This window comes from Hyperolius riggenbachi, chromosome 5 (genome assembly GCF_040937935.1).
Source record: "Hyperolius riggenbachi isolate aHypRig1 chromosome 5, aHypRig1.pri, whole genome shotgun sequence".
NCBI classification, from domain to species: Eukaryota; Metazoa; Chordata; class Amphibia; order Anura; family Hyperoliidae; genus Hyperolius; species Hyperolius riggenbachi.
The window spans coordinates 134700842-134719718 of NC_090650.1; the positions used below are offsets into that span (position 1 = coordinate 134700842).

At 47.9% G+C, this 18877-nt stretch overlaps 1 protein-coding gene across 13 annotated transcripts in view; it reads right to left on the reverse strand.

Moving 5' to 3' along the window:
• Positions 1–18326, reverse strand: part of ACKR4 (atypical chemokine receptor 4) — a 103199-nt gene extending 84873 nt beyond the window's left edge. For 7 of the 13 annotated variants that reach the window (XM_068236297.1, XM_068236292.1, XM_068236290.1 and 4 more), the window contains exon 1: positions 17700–17985. The gene's annotated coding sequence lies outside the window, so the exon portion shown is untranslated. Of the gene's footprint in view, positions 1–17699; positions 17987–18173 lie in introns of those variants that run through there. The other 6 variants (XM_068236295.1, XM_068236293.1, XM_068236291.1 and 3 more) reach the window with 2 other exon arrangements.
• Positions 18327–18877: the final 551 nt, after the last annotated feature.

Here is an 18877-nt window from a genome sequence, read left to right on the forward strand (position 1 = left end):
CACTCGGGGTGGGTAAAGGCTGCAACCTCCCTACAGGTGCCAGCCGGGAGGGTTTGCTTTTAGCACATACCGCACAATCCTTAACAAATTCTTTGCAGTCGGCTGCCAGAGACGGCCACCAAGCGCACCTGGCCACAAGATCCTGCGTTCTAGATGCCCCAGGATGTCCCGCATTCTTGTGTGAATGGAATATCTGTAGCACCCGGAGACGGAATGGCAGAGGCACAAATAAAACCCCCTCAGGCTTCCCCTCAGGGACATCCTGCTGAAAAGGACTCAAGGTCTCTGTCCAGTCTTCCCAAGTCTCTGTTACGGCCAGCACCAAATTTTGTGGGACAATGGTCTCTGGGGCAGAAGACTGTGCTGTCTCCAACTCAAAGCATCTGGACAGGGCATCTGCCTTAATGTTCTTGCTACCCGGGGTATACGTAATTATGAACCTGAACCTCGAAAAAAACAAAGACCATCGAGCCTGACGGGGACTTAATCTCTTAGCCCCCTCGATGTATTCTAGATTCTTGTGATCCGTGTATACAGTAATTGTATGTTCTGCTCCTTCCAGCCAGTGACGCCACTCCTCAAAGGAAAGTTTAATGGCTAAGAGCTCTCTGTTGCCTATATCGTAGTTTCTCTCTGCCGGAGAGAACCTACGAGAGAAATACGCACAAGGGTGTAGCCTTCCCTGCAAGCCTGACCGCTGAGACAGCACAGCCCCTACCCCAACCTCCGAGGCGTCTACCTCAACAATAAAAGGATAAGAGGTGTCTACATGTCTCAGGATGGGTGCGGAACAAAACAAATCTTTTAAAGTGGAGAAAGCACTTAATGCATCAGGAGACCAGTGGGTGGTATCTGCCCCTTTTTTCGTAAGACAGGTGAGGGGTGCGATAACCGTGGAATACCCCTTTATGAACCTTCTATAATAATTCTCAAAGCCTAAAAACCGCTGTAAAGACTTCAACCCAACCGGCTGAGGCCATTCCAAAACAGCGGAGACTTTGGCGGGGTCCATAGACAGGCCCGTGGTGGAAATTATGTACCCCAGAAAGGCGACAGATGTGACTTCAAAAATACACTTCTCAATCTTAGCGTAGAGTGAGTTTTGTCTTAATTTGTTGAGTACAAATTTCACATGCATTCTGTGCTCAGAGAGGTTGTTGGAGAAAACAAGTATATCGTCTAGATAGACCAGCACAAATCTCCCCTACACCTCTCTGAAGACCTCGTTGATGAGTTCCTGGAAAACGGCCGGGGCATTACATAACCCAAAGGGCATCACCAGATACTCGTAATGCCCGTCTGGCGTGTTAAAGGCCGTTTTCCACTCATCGCCCTTTCTAATGCGCACCAGGTTGTACGCGCCCCGTAAATCCAGCTTTGAGAAGATCTTAGCATCGGTGACCTGCGTAAATAAATCGTCTATCAGGGGTAACGGATAGCGATTCTTTACCGTGATCTTATTTAGTCCCCGGTAATCAATACAGGGCCGCAGGCCCCCGTCTTTCTTTTTAACGAAAAAGAAACCTGCTCCAGCAGGCGATCGGGACGGCCGGATGAAGCCTTTGGCTAAATTGTCACGGATATATTCCTGCATAGCCAATTTCTCTGGCCCAGATAAATTGTACAAATGACCCCGAGGGGGCATACAACCTGAACGTATATCAATGGGGCAATCGAAAGGGCGATGTGGGGGTAACTTGTCTGCAGCCTTGGGACAGAATACATCAGAATATTCCACATATTGCTCAGGTACCCCCTGGTTTGGCCCAATGTCACCTTCCCTAAACATCGCTGAAAGCAGTGTGCTGACCAAGAAATTAGTTGGCCGGTGGCCCAATCAATGTGTGGAGAATGAAGGTGCAACCATGGCATGCCGAGTATAATGGTGGAGGTTGTCATATGCAACACAAAGAACTGTAACTTTTCCCAGTGCAGTACCCCTATGGTGACCCCCACCTCTGGTGTCTGAGACAGTGGGTGATTCCCTTGCAGAGGAGAGTCATCCACTGCCGTAACCTGGATGGGTGGTTGTACTGGTGTGAGCGGAATACACAATCTCTTAGCAAACTCAAAATCCATAAAATTTGCCGCGGAGCCTGAATCGATAAAGGCTTCCGTGACCTCAGTCTTATCTTCCCACGTAACGGTACAGGGAAGAAGCAATCATTTTTCTTCTAGGGGTAACGCCCAGGGTGTTACCCCCCACCACTCCTAAGCGGTAGCGTTTTCCCGGCTTGTTGGGGCAGTTCTGTACTATATGCCCCCCTTCACCGCAGTACAAACACAGCTGTTCGGTCATTCTCCGTCTTCGCTCCACCTGGGTTAATTTTGACCGAGCAATCTGCATCAGCTCGGAAGGAGGCAAGACGGGAGAAGGTGAAATAGTAGGAGGTGGAGTCACTGGGACCGTGGTGTAAGATACCCCTCTGAGACGGGAACTACCCCTGGTCTGTTTTTGGTAGCGCAGCCTGCGGTCGATTCGGATGGCCGCTGAGATGGCCTCATCGACTGTTCTGGGCTCGGGCTGGCTTAACATCAAATCAGAGACCTCATCGGACAGCCCTGACAAGAAATGATCTAATAGGGCATAGGTGTCCCACCTGGCCGTAACTGACCACCTCCTAAACTCGGCCGCGTAATCTTCGACCGGACCTTCGCCTTGACGCAAAAGCTTGAGCTTCCGCTCAGAAGTCGAGGCAAGGTCCGGATCGTCGTAAACTACTGCCATAGCTTTAAAAAATTCCTCTACAGAGGTAAGAGCTTTGTCTCCGGCGAGCAGGCTATACGCCCAAGACTGGGAGTCGCCGGACAACAAAGTCTTAATAAACGTGACCCTCTGGGTCTCAGTACCCGAAGATTGGGGTCTCAACTCAAAATAGGACAACACCCTACTCCTAAAATTCCGGAAGTCAGATCTGTGGCCGGAAAAGCTTTCAGGTACAGGCATACGTATGTCAGAGCTAGGAGAGGATCGCACATGATCCACTGATGTCTGGAGGGTTTGTACAGACCCTGATAGGGCATCAATAAGAGTTATGTGAGTTATGTGAGTGCCCAGTACTTGATTGATGTTGTCCACCGAAGCGGCAAGTACAATCAGTGTTTGCGTCCATTTTGTATTTTGGTCTGGCGTTCTGTAACGATCGGTGGGTGCAGAGAGTATCTGATTACCGGTGATCTGCAGTATCACCGGAAATACAGATATATACCAGATTATAAGTGATCTGCAGTCTCACCGATAATCCGATATACAAACTAACCTCTGTTCACCTGAGTAGAGTGTAGTGTTTAGTGTAACAGTAACACTTAGAGGACAAGGCCTCAATGCAGCAAGGAGTACTGCACAGATTCCTTCCGCAGACCTGAGCTCTCCAAGACGGGAGGAGTCAGACTGACAGTAGGAAGGTATATCTGAAAGTGACCCTCAGGAGGGAGGATCGCTAACAGAGCGAGGAACCGCCTCTAACGGTAAGGTCAGTTCTCGAGGTCGGACAAGCCAGGTCGTACACACACAGACAGATAAAGTACAAGATCAGGAAGCAAAGGCGGAGTCAAAGTACAGGCAGGGTTCAGCAACGGGGTATCAGATATATCGGGGTACAAAATCAGGAGGCAGAAGCAGAGTCAAGGAACGAGCCGGGGTTCGGCAACAGAGTATCAGAAATAACGATGTACAAGATCAGAGTTCAGAAGGGTGGTCAAGGCAGGCAAAAGTCATAACAGATGATCACAATCAAACTAGTACTTTAGCTATCAACAGAATCTAGCTAAGTGTAGGATTACAGCTCCAGCTGGTCCCGGCACACTTACGGATCTGACTACGGATCTAGGTGCTCCCACATGTGTGATCGCACGCCAGACAAAGAGCAAGTGAACAACCAGCAGTATATATACTCTAGGACCTTTCCAGGACCTCCCTAATTGCTGGTCCAATGGGAGCAGTGGAATTTGTCAGCTGACCCAGCTGGTCAGCCGACACCCTTCTAACTGCTATTTAAACTCTGCCTCTGTGCTCGCGCGCGTGTAAGTCTGAATCTTGGTGGACTATCAGTCCCAGCCACACCAGTACTGTCATGCAATGAATCTAATGCGGGGCCGCCTCTGATGCGGATTCCGCCGTTACCAATGCGGATTCCGCCGCACTGCCCATGTGGCATGCGGCGTTTTTTCCGCGTTGTGACGCCATGCTGGACGCGGAAACAGCCGCCTCACCTCGAGAGACGGCGGCTTTTCCGCGTTTCCTCACAGTGTCAACCTATCGGTAGTATAAATTTTCTTACATATCAAAAAAAAGAACAGTGAATTTTATGACGGGGTTTCAAGTGGAAACCTCATGGAAATTTGGCAATGCTTTGGCCAGGGATCGCTATACAATATGGCTGTATAAGGATCCCTGGAATCTTTACCTATTTTCTGGACCATTACATTTTTTTTTTGTTCAGAGTGTGGGAAATTAAAAAAAAATGACTTGGGGTCCCCTCTCACGAGACTTTTTAGCCCCTTGTCCCAAATGCAGGCTGGGATAGCCAGAATGCAGAGCCACGGCGGTGTGGGGCTTCGCACCCTGAGCTATACCAGCCCGCATGTTCCATAGTATGGGGGGCTCTGGAGGAGAGAGGCAGCCAATCCTCCCCCTCTCCCACAGAGCCCTTTGCTCAATCCATGAACAAGGGGCTTTTCCCAACCTCCGGTGCCCCAGAAAGAGGTGGGGGCTGACAACGCCCAGGGGGGAGGGGAGGTTCATGGTGGCATCTGGAAGTCCCCTTCAAGAAGAGGACTGCCAGGTGCAAGCCTCCTCCCCAAGTGAAATGATTATTTCCACAATGGATATTGGCATGGGATTTTGGTGTTCGGCCATCACTACCATGATTTTTACTCCACCCTCTTGAGTCTATGACTGTCTATCCACTGTTTCTTCCTTCATGTCTTCCTTACTCCTCACATGAGTAAAACAGAACTCACCCTCTTTCCACCATCTCTCTCTCTGCTCCACTATTGGAATTACTATAAATGCACAACACCCCAATAAAACCAAAAACCAAGCAAATAAAGCGATTAATGTCTGTGTATATATATATATATATATATATATATATATATATATATATATATACATATATATACATATATATATATATACATATATATATATATATATATATATATTTATATATATATATATATATATATATATATATATATATATATATAGTGAGTGTGTGTGTGTGTGTGTGTGTGTGTGTGTGTCTTGAACCTAACCCTTTCTCATGCATGATGCTACTAATATGCTTGTGTATGCTCTCCTTGTTTCCTGATGGAACTAAGGGACTGCACACCTAGATTTGGAATTATTTTGCTAGAGGAGGATGTGACTGTAACGATCGGTGTCAGCACACAGAGAGAATCTGATTATTGGTGATCTGCAGTATCACCAACAATACAGATATATACCCGATTATTGATGATCTGCAGAATCACCAATAATACAAGTATAACTAACCTCTGGACACCTGATAAAGTGTAAGTGTTTTGGTGCAAAAGTAGGCTGTCTCCCGTGGGGCGGGAGATGCAGATAACAATGAGCATGGACCACCTGAGGAGCAGGTGGCCCTTGGCTGTGTGAGGACTATCTCCTAGCAAAGGAGATGGAGATAACCTGAGAGGCAGTGATTCCCTGCAATACCTGGAATCAGACTATACTGCAGCCAAAGGACTCCTAAGGGATAGAGCCCCTGACTGGACTGCAGAGAGGCCCCTCTGAGGAACAGGGAGTCTCTGCAGCTACCTGACACTTAGCAGGGTAGTGTCACAGGTAGTATAGACAGACTGAGCACTCAAGGAATGAGTGACAGCCAGAAGGGTCGGTCAGGCCAGGTTGGCAACACACGAGCAGATATGGTACAGAGACAGAAGGCTGATTCGGTAAAGAGGTACAGGCAGGGTTTGGCAACAGGTAGGCAGATATGCAAAGGTACCGAATCAGAAAGCAGGAGAGAGGTCAAGATAGCAATTGGTCATAACAGGTATAAAGCAGAGGCCTAGTCTAGAGTGTGAGGTCCGTGGTCTGAACACCCAGGAACTGGTCTAAAGAATAACATAGCACAGACACAGTTTCCCTAAGCTTGAGTGTGAGGTCCTTGGTCACAACACCCTGGAACTGGTCTAAAGTATAACAGCAATGACACAGTATTCCTAAGCTTTGGTGTGAGGTCCTTGATCACAACACCCTGGAACTGGTGTAAAGTATAACACAAGCGTAATCTGGCTAAGTGTGAATTCCCAGGTCCACCTGGTTCTAACACACTGTGGGATCTGACTATGGTCTGAGTGCTCACACGTATGTATTCGCAACGGCAGACAACCTGAGACTGACCAGCGAGATCTATATATAGTGCAGCGCTCCTCAGCGCCACCCAGCGCTACTCAGCCAATGACAATCTGCGCTGGGATCAGCTGACCAACCTGATCAGCTGATCCCTCTCCTCTTGGCATAAAGGTCCTGCCTCCCAGCGCGCGCGCGTAGCTCTCCATCTGTGTGCACTAGAAGGCTCAGACACACCAGACGCATGCTGCTGTGCGGAAACCGCCGGTCTGAACGCGGAGACAGCCGCCCCGCCGTCAGACCGCGCGGCGGCATCTCCGCAATCCTTTACAGCCGTTGCGAATACATACGTGTGAGCACTCAAACCATAGTAAGATCCCACAGTGTGTTAGAATCAGGTGGAACTGGGAATTCACACTTAGCCAGATTACGCTTGTGTTATACTTTAGACCAGTTCCAGGGTGTTGTGACCAAGGACCACACACCCAAGCTTAGGAATACTGTGTTATTGCTGTGTTATACTTTAGACCAGTTCCAGGGGGTTGTGACCAAGGACCACACACCCAAGCTTAGGAATACTATGTTATTGCTGTGTTATACTTTAGACCAGTTCCAGGGTGTTGTGACCAAGGACCACACACCCAAGCTTAGGAATACTATGTTATTGCTGTGTTATACTTTAGACCAGTTCCAGGGTGTTGTGATCAAGGACCTCGCACCCAAGCTTAGGGACACTGTGTCAGTGCTGTGTTATTCTTTAGACCAGTTCCTGGGTGTTGAGACCACGGACCTCACACTCTAGACTAGGCCTCTGCTTTATACCTGTTATGACCAATTGCTCTCTTGACCTCTCTCTTGCTTTCTGATTCGGTACCTATGCATATCTGACTACCTGTTGCCAAACCCTGCCTGTACCTGGTTAGCGAATCAGCCTTTTGTCTCTGTACCTTATCTGCTCGTGTGTTGCCGACCTGGCCTGGCCGACCCTTCTGGCTGTCACTCATTCCTTGAGTGTTCAGTCTGTCTGTACTACCTGTGACACCGCCCTTTTAGGTGTCAGGTAGCTGCAGAGACTCCCTGTTCCTCAGAGGGGCCTCTCTGCAGTCCAGTCAGGGGCTCTATCCCTTAGGAGTCCTTTGGCTGCAGTATAGTCTGATTCCCAGCATTACAGGGAATCACTGGCTCTCAGGTTATCTCCATTCCCGTTGCTAGGAGATAGTCCTCATACAGCCAAGGGCCACCTGCTCCTCAAGTGGTCCATGCTCATTGTTATCTGCGCCTCCCGCCCCACGGGAAAGAGCCTACTGTTGCACCAAAACACTTACACTTTATCAGGTGTTCAGAGGTGAGTTATACTTGTATTATTGGTGATTCTGCAGATCATCAATAATCGGGTATATATCTGTATTGTTGGTGATACTGCAGATCACCAATAATTAGATTCTCTCTGTGTGCTGACACCGATCGTTACAGCACCACTCCTAGTGGAAACGGGCCCTAAAAGAGGAACTCCAGTGAAAATAATGTAATAAAAAAGTGCTTCATTTTTACAATATTTATGTATAAATGTTTTAGTCAGTGTTTGCCCATTGCAAAATATTTTAACTACTTCCCGACCGCCGTATAGACAAATGGCGGCCGGGAAGCAGACGCCGCAAGGACCGCCGTATTGACAAAATGCGGCGGTCCTTGTTTGGGCATGGGCGGAGCGATCGCGTCATCCGTGACGCGATCCTCCGCCTCCGCCTGTCGCCGCTCACTCGCCGCAACATCCCGCCGGCCATACGGAAGCGCCGGCGGGATGTTAACCCGACGATCGCCGCATACAAAGTGTATAATACACTTTGTAATGTTTACAAAGTGTATTATACAGGCTGCCTCCTGCCCTGGTGGTCCCAGTGTCCGAGGGACCACCAGGGCAGGCTGCAGCCACCCTAGTCTGCACCAAGCACACTGATTTTCTCCCCCCCCCGCCCCAGATCGCCCACAGCACCCATCAGACCCCCCCCCTGCCCACCCCCCAGACCCCTGTTTGCACCCAATCACCCCCCTAATCACCCATCAATCACTCCCTGTCACTATCTGTCAATGCTATTTTTTTTTAATACCCCCCCCTGCCCCCTGCTCCCTCCTGATCACCCCCCAACCCCCCAGATTCTCCCCAGACCCCCCCCAGACCACCCCCCCCAATGTACTGTATGCATCTATCCCCCCTGATCACCTGTCAATCACCTGTCAATCACCTGTCAATCACCCGTCAATCACCCATCAATCACCCCCTGTCACTGCCACCCATCAATCAGCCCCTAACCTGCCCCTTGCGGGCAATCTGATCACCCCCCCACACCAATAGATCGCCCGCAGATCCGACATCAGATCACCTCCCAAATCCATTGTTTACATCTATTCTCTCCTCTAAACACACACTAATTACCCATCAATCACCCATCAATCACCCCCTATCACCACCTGTCACTTTTACCTATCAGATCAGACCCTAATCTGCCCCTTGCGGGCACCCAATCACCCGCCCACACGCTCAGATTGCCCTCAGACCCCCCCCTTATCAATTCACCAGTGCATTCATTACATCTGTTCTTCCCTGTAATAACCCACTGATCACCTGTCAATCACCTGCCAATCACCTATCACCCATCAATCACCCCCTGTCACCCCCTGTCACTGCCACCCATCAATCAGCCCCTAACCTGCCCCTTGCGGGCAATCTGATCACCCACCCACACCATTAGATCGCCCGCAAACCCGCCGTCAGATTACCTCCCAAATGTATTGTTTACATCTGTTATCTTCTCTAAACACCCACTAATTACCCATCAATCACCCCCTATCACTGTTACCTATCAGATCAGACCCTAATCTGCCCCTTGCGGGCACCCAATCACCCGCCTACACGCTCAGATTACCCTCAGACCCCCCCTTATCAATTCGCCAGGGCATTATTTACATCTATCCTTCCCTGTAATAACCCACTGATCACCTGTCAATCACCTGCCAATCACCTATCACCCATCAATCACCCCCTGTCACCCCCTGTCACTGCCACCCAACAATCAGCCCCTAACCTGCCCCTTGCGGGCAATCTGATTACCCACCCACACCAATAGATCGCCCGCAGATGCGACATCAGATCACCACCCAAGCGCAGCGTTTACTCTCCTCTAAACACCCACTAATTACCCATCAATCACCCATAAATCACCCCCTATCACCACCTGTCACTGTTACCCATCAGATCAGACCCTAATCTGCCCCTTGCGGGCACCCAATCACCCGCCTACTCGCTCAGATTACCCTCAGACCCCCCCTTATCAATTCGCCAGTGCAATATTTACATCTGTTCTCCCCTGTAATAACCCACTGATTACCTGTCAATCACCTATCAATCACCCATCAATCACCCCCTGTCACTGCCACCCATCAATCACCCCCTGTCACTGCCACCCATCAATCACCCGCTGTCACTGCCACCCATCAATCAGCCCCTAACCTGCCCCTTGCGGGCAATCTGATCACGCACCCACACCAATAGATCGCTCGCAGATCCGACGTCCGATCACCTCCCAAGTGCAGTGTTTACATCTGTTCTCTACCCTAAACACCCACTAATTACCCATCAATCACCCCCTGTCACTGCTACCTATCAGATTAGACCCCTATCTGCCCCTAGGGCACTCAATCACCCGCCCACACCCTCAGAATGCCCTCAGACCCCAGCCCTGATCACCTCGCCAGTGCATTGCTTGCATCTATTCCCCCCTCTAATCACACCTTGAGACACCCATCAATCACCTCCTGTCACCCCCTAGCACACCTACCCATCAGATCAGGCCCTAATTTGCCCCGTGTGGGCTCCTGATCACTCGGCCAAACCCTCAGATCCCCCTCAGACCCCCTTCCGATCACCTCCCCAGTGCATTGATTGCATCTATTTTCCCCTCTAACCACCCCCTGAGACACCCATCAATCACCTCCTGTCACCCCCCTAGCACTCCTATCCATCAGATCAGGCCCAATACAACCTGTCATCTAAAAGGCCACCCTGCTTATGACCGGTTCCACAAAATTCGCCCCCTCATAGACCACCTGTCATCAAAATTTGCAGATGCTTATACCCCTGAACAGTCATTTTGAGACATTTGGTTTCCAGACTACTCACGGTTTTGGGCCCGTAAAATGCCAGGGCGGTATAGGAACCCCACAAGTGACCCCATTTTAGAAAAAAAGACACCCCAAGGTATTCTGTTAGGTGTATGACGAGTTCATAGAAGATTTTATTTTTTGTCAAAAGTTAGCGGAAATTGATTTTTATTGGTTTTTTTCCACAAAGTGTCACTTTCCGCTAACTTTTGACAAAAAATAAAATCTTCTATGAACTCACCATACTCCTAACAGAATACCTTGGGGTGTCTTCTTTCTAAAATGGGGTCACTTGTGGGGTTCCTATACTGCCCTGGCATTTTAGGGGCCCTAAACCACGAGGAGTAGTCTAGAAAACAAATGCCTCAAAATGACCTGTGAATAGGACGTTGGGCCCCTTAGCGCACCTAGGCTGCAAAAAAGTGTCACACATGTGGTACCGCCGTACTCAGGAAAAGTAGTATAATGTGTTTTGGGGTGTATTTTTACACATACCCATGCTGGGTGGGAGAAATTTCTATGTAAATGGACAATTGTGTGTAAAAAAATCAAACAATTGTCATTTACAGAGATATTTCTCCCACTTAGCATGGGTATGTGTAAAAATACACCCCAAAACGCATTATACTACTTCTCCTGAGTACGGCGGTACCACATGTGTGGCACTTTTTTACACCCTAAGTACGCTAAGGGGCCCAAAGTCCAATGAGTACCTTTAGGATTTCACAGGTCATTTTGCGACATTTGGTTTCAAGACTACTCCTCACGGTTTAGGGCCCCTAAAATGCCAGGGCAGTATAGGAACCCCACAAATGACCCCATTCTAGAAAGAAGACACCCCAAGGTATTCCGTTAGGGGTATAGTGAGTTCATAGAAGATTTTATTTTTTGTCACAAGTTAGCGGAAAAAGACACTTTGTGAAAAAAAAACTATTAAAATCAATTTCCGCTAACTTGTGACAAAAAAATAAAAACTTCTATGAACTCACCATACTCCTAACGGAATACCTTGGGGTGTCTTCTTTCTAAAATGGGGTCATTAGTGGGGTTCCTATACTGCCCTGGCATTTTAGGGGCCCTAAACCGCGAAGAGTAGTCTTGAAACAAAAATGACCTGTGAAATCCTAAAGGTACTCATTGGACTTTGGGCCCCTTAGTGCAGTTAGGGTGCAAAAAAGTGCCACACATGTGGTATCGCCGTACTCGGGAGAAGTAGTATAATGTGTTTTGGGGTGTATTTTTACACATACCCATGCTGGGTGGGAGAAATACCTCTGTAAATGACAATCTTTTGATTTTTTTACACACAATTGTCCATTTACAGAGGTATTTCTCCCACCCAGCATGGGTATGTGTAAAAATACACCCCAAAACACATTGTACTACTTCTCCCGAGTATGGCGATACCACATGTGTGGCACTTTTTTGCACCCTAACTGCGCTAAAGGGCCCAAAGTCCAATGAGTACCTTTAGGATTTTACAGGTCATTTTGAGAAATTTCGTTTCAAGACTACTCCTCACGGTTTAGGGCCCCTAAAATGCCAGGGCAGTATAGGAACCCCACAAATGACCCCATTTTAGAAAGAAGACACCCCAAGGTATTCCGTTAGTAGTATGGCGAGTTCATAGAAGATTTTATTTTTTGTCACAAGTTAGCGGAAATTGATTTTAATTGTGTTTTTTCACAAAGTGTCATTTTCCGCTAACTTTTGACAAAAAATAAAATCTTCTATGAACTCACCATACTCCTAACGGAATACCTTGGGGTGTCTTCTTTCTAAAATAGGGTCATTTGTGGGGTTCCTATACTGCCCTGGCATTTTAGTGGCCCTAAACCGTGAGGAGTAGTCTTGAAACGAAATTTCTCAAAATGACCTGTGAAATCCTAAAGGTACTCATTGGACTTTGGACCCTTTAGCGCAGTTAGGGTGCAAAAAAGTGCCACACATGTGGTATCGCCGTACTCAGGAGAAGTAGTATAATGTGTTTTGTGGTGTATTTTTACACATACCCATGCTGAGTGGGAGAAAGATCTCTGTAAATGGACAATTGTGTGTAGAAAAAATTAACAAATTGTCATTTACAGAGATATTTCTCCCACCCAGCATGGGTATGTGTAAAAATACACCCCAAAACACATTATACTACTTCTCCTGAGTACGGCAATACCACATGTGTGGCACTTTTTTGCAGCCTAACTGCAGCCTAACTGCAATGAGCACCTTTAGGCTTTACAGGGGTGCTTACAATTTAGCACCCCCCAAAATGTCAGGACAGTAAACACACCCCACAAATGACCCATTTTGGAAAGTAGACCCTTCAAGGTATTCAGAGAGGGGCATGGTGAGTCCGTGGCAGATTTCATTTTTTTTTGTCGCAAGTTAGAAGAAATGGAAACTTTTTTTTTTTTTTTTTTTCTCACAAAGTGTCATTTTCCGCTTACTTGTGACAAAAAATAATATCTTCTATGAACTCACTATGCCTCTCAGTGAATACTTTGGGATGTCTTCTTTCCAAAATGGGGTCATTTGGGGGGTATTTATACTATCCTGGAATTCTAGCCCCTCATGAAACATGACAGGGGGTCAGAAAAGTCAGAGATGCTTGAAAATGGGAAAATTCACTTTTTGCACCATAGTTTGTAAACGCTATAACTTTTACCCAAACCAATAAATATACACTGAATGGGTTTTTTTTAATCAAAAACATGTTTGTCCACATTTTTCGCGCTGCATGTATACAGAAATTTTACTTTATTTGAAAAATGTCAGCACAGAAAGTTAAAAAAATCATTTTTTTGCCAAAATTCATGTCTTTTTTGATGAATATAATAAAAAGTAAAAATCGCAGGAGCAATCAAATAGCATCAAAAGAAAGCTTTATTAGTGACAAGAAAAGGAGCCAAAATTCATTTACGTGGTAGGTTGTATGAGCGAGCAATAAACCGTGAAAGCTGCAGTGGTCTGAATGGAAAAAAAGTGGCCGGTCCTTAAGGGGTAGAAAGCCCTAGGTCCTCAAGTGGTTAAATCCCTGATTCACATTCTGACATTTATCACATGGTGACATTTTTACTGTTGGCCGGTGATGTAGCTGCTGCATGCTTTTTTGGCAGTTGGAAACAGCTGTAAACAGCTATTTCCCACAATGCAACAAGGTTCACAGACAGGAAACTGCCAGGAGTAAAGGTTCACAGACAGGAAACTGCCAGTTGTACCACGGTACTTAGAGCTCCTTGTGGGAGAGGTTTCACCACAATATCAGTCATACAGCGCCCCCTGATGGTCTGTTTGTGAAAATAAATAGATTTCTCATGTAAAAGGGGTATCAGTTACTAATTGGGATAAAGTTGGTCACCGAGTGACTGGCATTAATATTCAAAAAAGTGGGTGGAGCCTACAAAAGCTAATCAAAATTCACCTAATGATTTTCAAGGGGAATACAGGTAGTCCCCGACTTACGAACGCCCTACTTATGAACAACCTGCCGATACGAACGGCATGGATTCTGTGTTTCCATTGGAACAAGTTAAAAAAAAAAATTCAAATTGGACTTGTAGTTTTTGAGAAAATCAATTTTAAAAAATTCAAAGACTGGCTTATAAACTTGTACAAGCAGGCAAAGAGGACAGAGGTGACACAGAGGGGGACACTGGAAGCACAGGAGGCACAGAGGAGGTACAAGGGACAGAAATGGCACAACGTTCCGACTTAAGAACAGATTCAGGTTAAGAACAAACCTGCAATCCGTATATCGTTCCTTAAAGGGGAACTGAAGAGAGAGGTATATGGAGGCTGCCATGTTTATTTCCTTTTAAGCAATACCAGTTGCCTGGCAGCCCTGCTGATCCTCTGCCTCTAATACTATTAGCCATAGCCCCTGAACAAGCATGCAGCAGATCAGGTGTTTCTGACTTTAAAGTCAGATCTGACAAGACTAGCTGCATGCTTGTTTCTGGTGTTATTCAGATACTACTGCAGAGAAATAGACCAGCAGGGCTGCCAGGCAACTGGTATTGATTAAAAGGAAATAAATATGGCAGCCTCCGTATACCTCTTACTTCAGTTCCCCTTTAACCGGGGACTACCTGTATTTAATTGCTGCCATTTTTGCACTGTTAATGGCACAAGCCTCAAACCTGGTCCAGAAAAGGGGTGGAGCCTAAGCCAAACAGATTTGTTTCATTTCAATGCAAATTATTGATGTCAAAGACCACAAAGCTCACAAACTAGGTCATTGAGCAATTGAGTAATTGTGTGTTAGGCCCGGTTCACATTGGCGGTCGCCGTCCGGAATCGCCGTGCCGGAGCCGGACCGCATGCGGAACGGACGGAACGGACACACGGCATAGCAATGAAAGTCTATGCGTCCGTTCACATGCGTCCATTCCGTCCGGACCGGAGCCGGACCAGATCCGGACTCCGGCGTAAGACCCAACATGCGCTATTTTTTGGTCCGGCTCCTCCGGCTGACGTATCCGGAGCGGAGCCGGACTGTTGCATCCGGCCAATAGAAACCAATGAGAAACGGAGAGCGCACAACACACTGGCTATAAAAACCGGACGTTCTACCCCACTTCCTATGCGTATTGTAGCGGCGATTTTGGATGGGGACACATGGCATGGGCAAGCATTTTGGAGTGGAGCAGCAGTCACTTTAAACGTGCTGGAGATGTTGGCAGTATGTCAGAGGTGGAGGTGAGTGCTAAACAGCGGAGGGCCTGATTCCACAGGTCCACCTTCTGCTGACCTCCCAGACCCCAACATTTTTATTTTATTTCTACTATCTTTTGCCAAACGGATCCGGATCGCATCCTGATGAACACCTGATGCAACCTGACCGGATCTGGATCGGATCCGGATCAGAACCGTACGGTTCCGATCAGGATCCGGTCCGGATCCGGTCAGGTCATCCGGTCCGTTTGGCAGAGAACCGCAAGTGTGAACGGGGCCTTAGGGTTAGAAAAAGTGGGCAGAGCTAACACCAGCCAAATACATACCCGGGAAACGCCGGGTCATCAGCTAGTTAGCCTATATATAAAATGCAGCATGTTAGCCCATATAGAAAATGCAGCATGTTAGCCCATATAGAGAATGTAGCACGTAAGCCCATGTAAAAAGTGCAGTCCATATATAAAATGCAGCACGTTAGACCATACGGAAAATGCAGCACATTAGCCTATATAGAAAATAAGTAGGTTAGCCCAAAAATAAAATGAGCACGTTAGCCCATATAGAAAATGCAGCCCATATAGAAAAAGAAGCATGTTAGCCCTTATATAAAATGCAGCATCGTAAACCATGTACAAAATGCAGCACATTAGCCCACATAGAAAATGCAGCATCTTAAACCATATATAAAATGCAGCACACTAGCCCATACAGAAAATGCAGTATGGTAGCCCAAATACAAATTACAGCACGCTAGCCCATATACAAAATACAGCACGTTAGCCCAAAATGCAGCCCATATATAAAATTAGCCCTGATATAAAATGCAGCATCTTAGCCAATATACAAAATGGATCATTTTGGTCCATATATAAAATGCAGCATGTTAGCCAATGTACAAAATGCAGCATGTTAGCCCATATGGAAAAATAAGCAAGTTAGCTCTGATATATGGAAAAAGCAGCACGTTACCTCTGATATACAAAATGCAGCACGTTAGCCAATATACAAAATGCAGCACATTGCACGTTAAACCATATGGAAAAGCAGCATTTTAGACCATGTACAAAATGCAGCAACGTTAGTCCTGAAATAAAATGCAGCATTTTAACCAATAAACAAAATGCAGCATATTTACCCATATATAAAATGCAGCACGTTAGCCAATATACAAGATGCAGCACGTTATCCCATATGGAAAATGCAGCAATGTTACATGTGGCACTTGCGCCACGGTTTCCAGATTGAAAGTTTCAGGATGGAGGGGTGGAGCACAGCACCACAGCAGCAAATAGCAGGAGCATGTCAAGAGCATTACATCTCTGGCACCCAACACAGAAAGCAGCAAGGAGGCATGACAGCCAGGTGGACTGGTACAGATGTGGGGGCGGAGCTAAACGAGTGGTCGCGGTGTTATAGCTGCATTTTCTATTGCATCAGTGCAGCCGGCCCAGGGTGAAATGTCCCCCCTTTGCTAGCTAAACACTTCAGGGGGACCGCCATGGGTCTCCATGAGGCTCGCAGCACACCCCCCTATCGCCGGAAAAGAGAATAGGGCACCATAGCATACACTATGGCTCCTATTGTGATTCCTATGCCACTTGTGCTGGAGGAGGGAGAACTCAGTGTGAGTGCTGGGAAGAGGGAGAGGTCAGGATGGGTGCTGGGGGGGGGGGGTCAGTGTGGGTGCCAGGGGAGGGAGAGGTCAGTGTGGTCATCGGGGAAAGGAGAGGTCAGTGTGTGTGTGTATGGGGGGGGGGGGAGGAGTGGATGAGGGAGATATTACTGTGGGTGCTGGGGGTGTTGGTGTGTGTAATTGGGTGATTGGGGGAGGGAGAGGTCAGTGTGAGTGTGTGGATGAGGGAGAAGTTACTGTGGGTGCCGGGGGGAAGGATCAGTGTGGGTGATTGGGGGAGGGAGAGGTCAATGTGGGTGTGTGGATGAGGGAGAAGTTACTGTGGGTGCCGGGGGGAGGGGTCAGTGTGCATGATTGGGGGAGGGAGAGGTCAATGTGGGTGTGTGGATGAGGGAGAAGTTACTGTGGGTGCCGGGGGGAGGGGTCAGTGTGGGTGATTGGGGGAGGGAGAGGTCAATGTGGGTGTGTGGATGAGGGAGAAGTTACTGTGGGTGCCGGGGGAGGGGTCAGTGTGGGTGATTGGGGGAGGGAGAGGTCAATGTGGGTGTGTGGATGAGGGAGAAGTTACTGTGGGTGCCGGGGGGAGGGGTCAGTGTGGGTGATTGGGGGAGGGAGAGGTCAATGTGGGTGTGTGGATGAGGAAGAAGTTACTGTGGGTGCCGGAGGGAGGGGTCAGTGTGGGTGATTGGGGGAGGGAGAGGTCAATGTGGGTGTGTGGATGAGGGAGAAGTTACTGTGGGTGCCGGGGGAGGGGTCAGTGTGGGTGATTGGGGGAGGGAGAGGTCAATGTGGGTGTGTGGATGAGGGAGAAGTTACTGTGGGTGCCGGGGGAGGGGTCAGTGTGGGTGATTGCTATGTGTGTGTGTGTGTTTGGGGATCAGTGAGGGTGCTGTTATCGGGGATGCACATTCTCACCTGCTCCCAAATTCCTGTCAGGGCTGCCTCTCCAAAGTGTCCTGAGTGGGGGGCGGAGCTTCTCGCGGCTAGGGGCGGGGCTTCTCGCGGCCGGGGGCGGGGCTTATTGCGGACAACAGGGGGCCTTTGTTGTACATAAACAAAGGCATGTGAGGTGTGGGGAACGGAGGGTGGTGCCAGAGCCCCTCGCCTCTGCACGTGACCCTCTACGGTGAGTCACAGCTGAGCCTTCAGTTCCGACAGCTCAGGGGTCACGTGACAGACTCTGTGCTTTTTCGGTCACACTTCACTCCTCATAGCTCCGCTTCACCGCCCCCTGGAGGCCCCGATTAGCATTACAGGTGTCTGCCAGAGACCCCTCCTCCACCCCCAGCAACGAACTCCCCTCTCAGCCCCGCAATCTTCTCCCAAACAGCTGTCTCCCCGCCGCTAGCGCCGTGACCGCCAGGGGGAGCCCATGGATCGAGGGATTACCATATGAAAGCGGCGGCATTCCTCCGGGATTCCTGTTCGGGTCTTCGGGGGGAAGTCCGGAGATGGAGACATGCGGGTGGTCCCGGATTTGGGGGTCGCCGATCGCCTGAAAACCCCGCGAAAAGGCGGGAGAAGAAGCACAAGTCTGACGCAGCGGCGCGCGGGGGCTGTGTCTGTTCTCAACGTGGTCCGCCTGTGCCTTTCTAAGAAAGCTCCGCTGCGGGAGCGAGGCACTCGCCTGGAGACCGCCGAGCCGAGTGGGGCTCCTCTGCCGCTGATCGCAGCTCCGATGCCACAACCGAAGACTGAAGGAATGTATTAGTAATTATTGTTTTTTTTTTTATTATTAAAACAATAATCACAGAGTCACCTAAGGATTTCAATACAGCAAATACGGTAATGAAGCGGTGTATATATATATATATATATATATATATATATATATATATATATATATATATATATGTTAGCCAGAAAAAAAAATAATGCAAACTGATATATCAAATAATATCAGAAATTATGGCTAAATATACCTGTCATATAGCTAAAAAATATCATAGAGTCACATATATATATATATTTTTTTTTGCTTCAATGTTTCATTATATACAAAAATGCCAACAAACCTCACACAGGGAGCATTACATTAGTGTGAATTATGAAAAGAAGTAAATATAATCACATCCCTAGTACAGAATAGATTA